Source organism: Balaenoptera borealis (genome assembly GCF_965194805.1).
Source record: "Balaenoptera borealis genome assembly, chromosome: 20".
Classification (NCBI taxonomy): Eukaryota; Metazoa; Chordata; class Mammalia; order Artiodactyla; family Balaenopteridae; genus Balaenoptera; species Balaenoptera borealis.
This window is the reverse complement of record NC_138879.1, coordinates 32,905,216-32,915,911: the sequence shown is the minus strand read 5'-3', so window position 1 is coordinate 32,915,911 and position 10,696 is coordinate 32,905,216. Positions and strand designations below refer to the sequence as shown.

The following is a 10,696-nucleotide window of genomic DNA, read 5'->3' as shown; positions in this document are numbered from 1 at the left end:
CCGCAACTGGAGAAAGCCCTCGCACAGAAACGAAGACCCAACACAGCCAAAAATAAATAAATAAATATATAATAAAAATAATTAAAAAAAAAAAAAAACTCCCATCACGACTAATGGACACCTGGTAAAACATGCTCAGAATATAATCTGTTAAAAAAAAAAAAAAAAAAGTACATGATTAATTCTCAAATAAGTTGTGTGTACAATGAAATTTTCAGGAGGGAGAGTTAATGTAAGATCTTATGGTGGAGGTAAGATTTGGATTTGGTCTTCAAGAGTAGATTCTAGATAAGGATAATAGGTAAGATGAGGACAGAAGGCACTATAGGAAACTAGAATGACCTAAAAAAAAAAAAAAACGGCAAAGACCAAGAAAGCAGGGACATGGGGGAGGGGGAGGGGAGCAAGGAAAAGTTGATAGACAAGATGATACAATTTTTCTAAATGTATGAGAATAATAAAAATAAAGCTGGATAGGTAGGTTTGTGCCAATAGAAGGCTAAGCTAAGAACTTGTCCTTGTAGGCCAGTGACTAGCAAATCTAAATGTGCAGGAAAAAGCCTTTTGCAGGCAGGGGAAGATATATAAAAGAGGTGGAGTGCAGGAGTTAAAAGCACGGGCTCCAGAGACACTGCCTAATTCAAACCTTGGCTCTGCCACTTAAAACATATGACCTTGGGCAACTTTGTCAACCTGTCTCTCAGTTTTCTCATCTGTAAAATGAGGTGATAAACTTTCACAGAGCTATTGTGAGGGTTGTATGACTCAATGCACGCATGGGAACCATTGGAAGAGGACCTGGCACATGGTAGGGCAGCATTGGTATCAATGGTGATGACAGTGATAGTTGTGGTCTGCCCCTAAGGGAAGCCTTCATTATTCCAGGATTGAAGTCAACTTAGCTCTATACAATTGCTACTAGTAGGACACCTTTCTTTCTTAGTAATCATGAACTCTAGAACCACTGGACCTTTAGAAACCTTTAATGAGCTTATGTTTCCATTTGGCTTCATATATACAAGTAGAGCCAGGCATTTGTAAGTCCAACTCAAAATATCAGTTTTCCCTGAAGCTAGGTATATTCATTTGCTAGGGTTGCCGTAACAAAATACCACAGACTGGGTGATTTAAACCACAGAATTTTTCTTCTCACAATTCTGGAGGCCAGAAGTTCAAGACCAAGGGCTTGGCAGGTTTGGTTTCTCCTGAGGCCTCTCTCCTTGGCTTACAGATGGCCGCCTTCTTACTGAGTCCTCACATGTCCTTTCCCCTGTGTGCACATCCCTGGTGTCTCCCCGTGTGTCCAAATTTCCTCTTATAAACACAACAGCCATATTGGATGAGGGCCCACCCTCATGACCTCATTTTAGTTTAATCACCTCTCTAAGGGCCCTTTCTCCAAACACAGTCACATTCTGAAGTACTGGGGGTTGGAGTTTCATCATATGAATTTGGGGGGACACAGTCAATTCAACCCACAACACCAGGCTAGGATCTTTCTCCTCATTATAATATTTTCTCCAGTCCCCTGTCATGGAGGACTCTTTTCATGACCATTATCTCATAATAAAGAGTTTGAGACTTTACCAAGAAAGCCAAGAGGTGTACTTGTGGTGACCATCCCCAGATACATACTCAACGCTTCCTGTGCCATATTCTGGGCAGTGTGCCTGGATCCAGCCGCACACGGAACAACCTGCCTGCCCTGGTGAAGCTTGCATTCTAATAGGGGTGCCATAATCTAACAAAATACATGACAGCACTTGGAGTGAGTCAGATGTGAACAAGTGCCATGGAGAATAAGAAAGAAGACTAAGGGAGAAGTGGAGCCCCCTGGGCAGGGGGATGACTACCTTATAAGGGGTGGTCATGGGAAGCCCCTCTCCTAGGGTCACATTGTAGCAGTGACTTGAGGAAGTCAGGGAATAAGCCATGCGGATAATTGGAGGAAGAACATTTCAGGCCGACAGAACGTCAAGTGCTAAGATTCTGAGCTGGGAGTGACTAGGAACATCAATGTGGCTGGAGCAGAATAGGTGAGGGAGAAAGTGTTTGGAAATGAGAGGAGAGGTAGGTCAGGTCGCCTGTGTGGTGCCTTGCTGTCATTGTAGGGATGTTGGCTTTTGCTGGAGTGAAATGAGAAGTCACTAGAAGGTTTTTTTAAATTAATTTTTATTGGAGTATAGTTACTTTACAATGTTGTGTTAGTTTCTATTGTACAGCAAAACGAATCAGTTATGCATATACATATATCCCCTCTTTTTTGGATTTCCTTCCCATTTAGGTCACCACAATGCATTAAGTAGAGTTCCCTGTGCTATACAGTATGTTCTCATTAGTTATTTTATACATAGTATCAAGAGCACATATATCTCACTAGAAGGTTTTGAGCATGGTCTGATTTGTTTTTAAAGTCTCCACTCAGATTATTGTGTTGATAATAGACTGGGTGAGGGAGTGGGGAAGGGTGATTGAGTAGGTCAACTAGTTACAATTGTCAGGTTAGACGGTAACAGTAAAGTAGAAGCCATGACGTTAGTAAGAAAGGTTTAGATTATTGATGTTTTGAATGTAGAACCACCAGGAATTTCTGTTATTCCACCTGGTGCTTATAACTCCCTCTAGACTGCCTTTGGCATCCTGCCAATCAGCACTATCAAGGTTTCAGTTGCATTGAGCATTCTCTGTATCCTGGAGCCAAGTGTACAGCTTAAATCCATGCATAGCCTCCCAAGTTCAATCTCCATATCAAAATAAATGAGCACTAACATGACATAAATCCTACATAGGAAACTGGATAAAGTAGGCATCTTTAACCATCTATGTTCTGATCACAGGTTATAAAAAGTCCAAAGCCAAAAGGAATGCAGAATGCCTCCAGATGGTATCATATTCGGATAAAGAAATATAAAATGTCATCATGCATGTGAAACATTTCTAACCAGAAAAGGAAAAGAGAGCAGAAGAGAGGAAGGCAGACCAGGAAAGTGATAAAATTTGCTAACCCTAAAAGTGGCATGGTGCAACAGTTCTTGTCAATACTTTTGAAAGCAAGCTACAAAATTGTTTTCTAATTGCTGACGTTAAGAAGTTGTACCTTGAGTTTTTCTTATTTAAGATGAAGACTTTAGCATAGTTCTACTCATCTTTTCCTTCCCTGATTTTTGTTCATATACTCTGAGAGGTTAGCTCAACACAATTTTTATTAAGTAAAAATTATCGAGTAAGAGGTGGGCGGAGGGCGCGGGAAGTGCGCCTGGTTGCCTTTCGCCGCCCGGAACGCGAACTGCGCATTTCAGATCTGCTTGGTAAACCAGGTGCACAACCATACTGGCCACAAGACTTGTATTGTCTCTGGACGCTACCTTCCAGGGTTTTCCTCCCAGCTTTCACCAAGGCCTCCCCTGTTGTGAAGAATTCCATCACGAAGAATCGATGGCTCTTCACACCCAGCAGGGAATATGCCACCAAGACAAGAATTGGGATCTGGCATGGGAAAACTGGCCAAGGACTCAAAAGAGGCAGCTTTGGAACCATCATTGGAAAAAATATTTAAAATTGATCAGTTGAGATGTTTTATTGCTAGAGGGGCTGCTGTTGGTTTTGGGGTTCTGTGCTACTGTGGCTTGGAAATGTCTAATGAGATTGGCACTATTGAAAAGGCTATAATTTGGCCTCAGTATGTGAAGGATAGAATTCATTCCACCTATATGAACTTAGAAGGAAGTATTGGCTTAACAGCTTTGTCTGCCCTGGCAGTGAGCAGAACTCCTGCTCTCGTGAACTTGATGATGAGAGGCTCTTGGGTGACAATTGGTGCAACCTTTGATTGCACCAGTTGTCATGCAGCCATGATTGGAGCTGGAATGCTGGTACAGTCGATATCATATGGCAGGAGCCCAGGCCCAAAGCATCTTGCTTGGTTATTACATTCTGGTGTGATGGGTGCAGTGGTGGCTCCTCTGATGATATTAGGGGGGCCTCTTCTCATCAGAGCTGCATGGTACACGGCTGGCATTGTGGGAGGCCTCTCCACCGTGGCCATGTGTGCGCCCAGCGAGAAGTTTCTGAACATGGGAATACCTCTGAGCGTGGGCCTGGGTCTCATCTTTTTGTCCTCACTGGGATCTATGTTTCTTCCACCTACCACTGTGACTGGTGCCACTCTGTACTCAGTGGCAATTTATGGTGGATTAGTTCTTTTCAGCATGTTTCTTCTGTATGGCACACAGAACGTAATAAAGCGTGCAGAAGAGGACCAGTGTATGGAGTTCAAAAATGTGATCCCATCAATTCAATGCTGGGAATCTACATGGATACATTATACATATTTATGTGAGTTGCCAGTATTCTAGCAACTGGAGGCAACAGAAAGAAGTGAAGTGACTCAGCTTCTGACTTCCTTAATACATCAGATATCTGGCTTGTTTAATAGGGGCAGATATTTGTTAAATAGTTTGTGCAAGCAGCTTTCATTGAAGTTTAGAAGATAAGAACTTATCAGCATATTTCAAGTGTTCCAGTAATGTGATGTTTCAGGTCTGCTTTTTCTTCTGCAGAATAAATTCAGTAGTTCTATTCCAAATAGCACACACATTTTCAATTCTCATGTTTGAGTAATTCTAAAATGTTCTAATGAGTGTGAAAACCAAGGTTTGTGTTGCAGGAATTTAAGTATTTTATCTATTTTTAAATTTATTTGGTTAGGTGAAACTTAACAAACTTGTGTACCTCCTTTTATTTTTTTGAATGTGGACTATTAACAAGTAATGTCACAAGTGACATAGGGGTTTGGTAAAGGGACCAGAGAGAAGTAAAAGGTCACCTGCAGTCTTTCTTTGAATGCTGAGAACTAAGAACTTAGTAATTGTGGTGAGTCAGTGAGGGGGGTTGGACATTTGGAAACAAGTCATGGCTGTACATCTGCTGAACTTAGCAGAAGCACTGAGCAGAAAACAAAGACATAGGTGATTGTCAAGGCTGTCCTTATAGTATATATGTGATCATGTTTGGCTTCCCATTGTTTGACACTGTTAGGAGGGTCCACAATGCCAATCATATGGAGAATTCCTGTTATATAGTATGTGTGCATGTGAGTCTTACTTTTGAATCGTCTAGAACAAAATATCCTTAAAACACTCAAGAAAAAATACTCAAAGCATGAAAATTGTTGCATTTTTAAGTATTCAAACAGTATGTTCATAATTGCTGAATATTTTTGTAAATTTATTGAAATGTTTAAAGGAAAACATTCTTGCCTTTCTCATCTGTTCAAGCTTTAAAGCCTGTTTGTGGTTTACATTTGAGATTATGAAAGCAGTTTTTCCCCTCAGATTTGGTTTCTTGCATTCCCTCTCAGAGGAATCACTAAAAAACGGAAGGCAAAGTGAGGTTTTTTTCATGAACTATATCAATCAAAAATATAATGGAGAAAATGCCTCATTAGAGTTTCCCCTAGCAGAATTTTCCTCCTCTCCTCCATAGACCATTATTTAACTCTCTTGTGCCATTTGTAAGCTTTTTGATACAGAAGAGTTATTTTTGGAAGTTCTTATGAATGAAATAAGTGTATGATTATCAAGATAGTTGGTGTTTTGACAAGATTTATTACAGTAATCCAGAAATAATTATTCTTACCACCTCAATTCACCTAGAATGCTTATTTCTGACATAATAAAGGTCCCAGCCAGATAAAAAATAAAAAAGTAAAAATTATCACTATTACTAACTAGTACTATTTTAATTGAAAAATGACCATTCTGAAGACTCTGGTTCCCCACCAGCTCTCTCAGATAAAAGCTGATTTTTTTTTTTCCATACTCCATGTGGTAGGTTGAAAAATGACCTTCCAAGAAGAGCTCCACATTCTAATTCCTGGAATGTTATCTTATATGGCAGTTTTTGCAGATGCCATTAAATTCAAGATCTTGAGATGGGGAGATTATCCTGGATTATCTGTGTCGGTTCAAAATGCAATCAAATGTACACTTCTAAGAGTGAGGCAAAAAGAGATTTAACACACACACAGAGGAGAAGGCAATGTGAAGATAGAGCAGAGAGAGATTTGAAGATGCTGGCTTTGAAGATTGAAGAGATGTAAAACACAAGCCAAGGAGTGCCAAGAACCTCCAAAAAAAAAAAGAGACACGGAACAACAGAACCTCCCTAGAATCTCTAGAGGGAGCACAGCCTTGCCAATACCTTGATTTTGGCTCAGTAATACTGACTTTGGACTTCTGACCTCTAGAACTGTGAGAGAATAAATTTCTGTTGTTTCAAGCCACAGAGTTTGTATTAATTTGTTACAGCAGCTACAAGAAACTAATACACCCACATACTTGAGAGCTGTAGTTTAAGTAGGTGGTTTGTTACCCTGAATGCTACTTCTAAACATATCTTTCCCCTTTATCTATCAGACTTGACCATCAGACACCTCTTCCTTTTACTGTGATCTGGCTATCTCCTGACCACTCCCCACTCATCAAGGGCTTTAGTGCTCAGCTGGCTTCACTCTCTTCACTCTTACTCTTTCCTACTTGGAAATTTCAACAATCCTCTGTTCCTGCAGATTTTTTACTATTCAGTTGAGAGGACATGTCCTTCACTCCACTCCAGCCATCCATACTTTTATGGTTCTCCCGAAATCTTATCATCACCAATAACCATACACCTTCTGAAATCTCAGTTCCAGTCATGCCCCTCCCATCCACCACCTCCAACCCTCCCAGCTCATGGACTCAATTCTCTGCCCCTACCGTCTCTTGACCACACAGGGGCCGCCATTGCACTGACCCTACCACGTATCACTACTCCACACTGCCCCCCCACCCCGTATGTCCTCATTTACCTCCAGCTTAGAAGCTTTGATCTAGTTTGAGAATCATTTCCTTCCTAACACCCTTATTGGCCCTACCCTCTGTTTCTTCATCTGATTAAGCCTCCAATCTGCTTAACCAAACTATCTACCTACTCTGAGCTAAACATCTTACTTTAAATTCATGATGACTAATCTCAACTCAACACTGCCCAGCACTCCTACCCTACTTCCCTAGGATATTTGTTTTCTCTTTCTCCAACACAAATATTTCAGAACTTTTCGTTTTCAACAGACCACACATTTCCTCACTCAATCTCTGCTGATGACTTTGACTCATTCCTGAGTGAAAAACAAAACTCAGGAATCAGATGAAACTAACCTCATCTTCCTACCACTAAAGCCACTCAAAACCCACTTTTCCTCCTCTATTGATATGACAGAATAATTGTCCCAGCTCCTAGCTGTGACCCATTCTTCCATGTTTACATGGGATCTCATCCCTGCTCAAGGAACTTGACCCTATAGTTTTCCCTTTTCTCTTGTGCTATCAACTGCCCTTTCACAACTGGACTGTTCCCATTGGCTCACATACATGCTTTAACATCACTCATCTAAAAAAAATTTTTAAAGCAAACACCTGTCTTTCACTCCCACACTGGCCTCCAGCTACTTCATTTCTCTGCAGCCTTTCACACCCAAATCCCTCAAAATTATCTATACTCAGTCTCTATTTTCTTACCTTCTTTTCTCAACCTACATTTTTGGGTTTCATTCCTCACCCCACCCACCTTCATGAAAAACTCCTTCAGTTTTTATCAGGGTCTCAAAACCAATGGTCAATTCCTTATTCTCATATTACCCAATCACTTAACAGCTTTTAACCCAGTTGGCTACTTCCTTTTTTACACCTACTTTTCCCTGGGTTTCCCTGATACCGTGCTCCCCTGGCTTACCTTTACCTCACTGGCCACTCCTTTGTTTCATTTGTTGGCCCCTTCTTGTCTGCTGAGTCTCTAAATGTTGGAATACTCTGGACCCCATCCTTAGCCTTCTTCTCTACCCTATCGGCACTTTCTCCCAATCTCATCTTGTCCAGTTCTGTCACTATGAATGCTACCTCTATATTGCTAACTCCAAAATCTGTACCTGCAACACTGATCTTCCCAGTAAGCTCAAGACCCAGATATCCAGCAACATCCTCAGCATATCAAATTTAACTAATCCTAAGGAGAACTCTTGATCCACCCCCCAAACAAGCCATGTGCATGTCACTAAGTGATAACCCCATATATGGTACCCCCCATACCCAGTTGCTCAGGCCAAAATCCTCTTTCTCTCATCACTTACAGCCAATCCTCAGCAAGTGCAACATATATTTCTCAAATCCAAGCCACTTCTTAGCATCTTCATCAACACTCCAGTCCATGCCATCATCACATCTCACCTACACCATTGCAGCAGTCTCCCTTACCCATCTCTCTTCTCCAACACTTGTCTCTCTGTAACTCATTCTCTGAAGATCAGACATAGAGAGTTTCTCCAAGATTAAGTGTGATCACTGTCACTCTATTTAAATCTCTCTGACAGCTTCCTGTGGCAATTAGAATAAAATCCAAATTCTCTAGTATAGCTTACGAAGCCCTCTGTGATCTGACCCTGCATTAATCTACTACAGCTTTGTTACAGAGATGGAATTTTCTGCTGCCCATTGTGCCTTTTCTCAGGGTTCCTCCTATTTTTTTGCTCTCTTTATTTTTATTTTTTTTTATTTTCTTTTTTTCCAGCCTTACTGAGATACAATTGACCTATAACATATGTCAAACCATCACATTGTACACCTTTAACTTGTGAGGAATAGCTGCGCATGATGTAAGGCACCACCATCTCCACCACCCCCTCCTTCTATACTCATTTCCCTCGGATTGAAGATGTTGAGGATAGGAGGACAGCAATAAGGTTCTATGTGTCCTGGGTCTATGATACAGGGGCAGATGGTGGATTTGGTTGGACAAATGTCCAACTATCTTTAAACATTCTCTATTTAATTAATGCAAGGTCTGATTATGCCCTGCAGTGAAAACTGTTTAAATACTGCTAAATCTAGCTCTATCTACCTGATGTCATGAGTCTCTCAAATTCTTGTATTGGGTTGTCTTTCAGTCTTATTTTAATGCATGTATAATTTACAGGCATGACTCAAGCATACAAAACCTATTTTCCTTCATTTCTCTGTTAGAAAGATAAATTAATTCAGAAGCCTCCACATCTGCCAATGATGAAAATCCAATCTTGCCAATAAAAAGGAGTTCAACGACTTCTTGTTTAAAGCTTCATCTTTGGGGAAGTAAATATTTATTCAAGTTCTGGATTCTCCCTTGTTGCCTTCTTCCCACATTCTTTCTGGGAATCATCTAAGTTCCAGGGGTCTTAGGTCCCAGCTTTGGGGAAGGAACAAGTGGTCTACATATTTTCATTTGTCTTCAATGTCCCCCACTGACGTGTGGCTTGTTCCATCTGTTCTTGGGCATCAGACTCTGCACCAGCTACTTCACTGCTCCTGTCCAAGCCTCCAGTCACACAGCTGGCAGTCTGTTCACTCTGTGCTCTTTGGTAGAACTCTGAGACCTTCAACTGAACATCTCTCAACTCTTCCACCTTAATCCTATTTGTGGGTCTTGGAAACTCTTGGCTATTTTCCTTGCACCATCCTGATATGCCTTCAATTGTAAGGTAGCCCTGGCTTGGTCAGTTAGCCACCTTTCTTGGAAACTGTTCTCTACTATTCCAGCACGCTGCTGCTCAGTGTCATATAGGGCATGTGGCCTCTCCAAGAATCTGACAATCTCCCAGAGACATACTATGCAATCAGATCCCAAGACTTTCAGCTTTGGAGTTCTATCTGTGTGAGTCTACAGTCTCTCCACCGATAGATGGTTTGGGGGAAGGGAAGGGCCTTCACAGGGGCACACTAGCATCTACTCTCTTGTTACCTCCCCTTGGAATCCGCCTTTCAACTCTTTATTGCCTTAAAAGTAGAAAAGTTGCTCACATTCTTTACTTTCTTTTTCCTATATTTTGGCCTGAGGTGTAAATTCTAGGTTCTTAGTCCCTTGATACACAAACCCAATATTTTGTAATTTTAAAAATGGTCTTTGCTCTCCCCACAACGCCTGGCTCTAAGCCAATGGACTTTGGTATAAATTTACAGAAGTCTACAAAAGAGCTCAAGAATGATGAATCTGACTCTTTCAGGATGTATATCCCCTGAGAGTCACTACCTTTAGAAACCCTGGATGATGAAGGGGAAGAGAAATGGGTTCAAATAATTCTTGGGAAGGGGAGAGGGAAGAAACAATCTTTAAACACCTTTAAAATACTACCCCCTGCTACACTGCTTTTTTATTTCTTTTGTAGGTCTTTATATTTTTCTGTATCTTCCAAGGAATTTTATTGGGCAGATATGAAAGGCTATATCAGGGGCTGCCAACCAGTTGCTATTTTTAAACTTGTGTTTATTTTTTATGGAAGCAAATTTCACATACAGGAATTTTCTTTCATCTCAGGCATTTTCTTCATGGAGCCATACTTAGCAAAGGAGCCAGGAACCAAAACCAGAGCTAGAAGGGCAAGTACCCAAAGGAAGTAGAGGTAGGTATATCCAAAGTAGAGCTTTGCTTATCTCCCAGTTTGCTCCAAGCCATGCCTTGTTTTATCTAAGCATTAGAGAGATGGCACATTCATTTTCTAGTACTGCTATAACAAAAATACCACAAATTGGGCCACTTAAAGCAACAGAAATTTATCCTCTCACAGTTGTGGAGACTGGAAGTCTGAAATCAGAGTGTTAGCAGGGTCGGTTCCTTCTAGAGTCTCTGAGGG

At 41.0% G+C, this 10,696-nt stretch overlaps 1 pseudogene across 1 annotated transcript; it reads left to right on the top strand.

Moving 5' to 3' along the window:
• Positions 1-3,461: 3,461 nt before the first annotated feature.
• Positions 3,462-4,381, top strand: LOC309618339 (growth hormone-inducible transmembrane protein pseudogene; annotated as a pseudogene). The gene has a single exon. The product of its transcript is annotated as a growth hormone-inducible transmembrane protein pseudogene (transcript).
• The last annotated feature ends 6,315 nt before the right edge of the window (positions 4,382-10,696 follow it).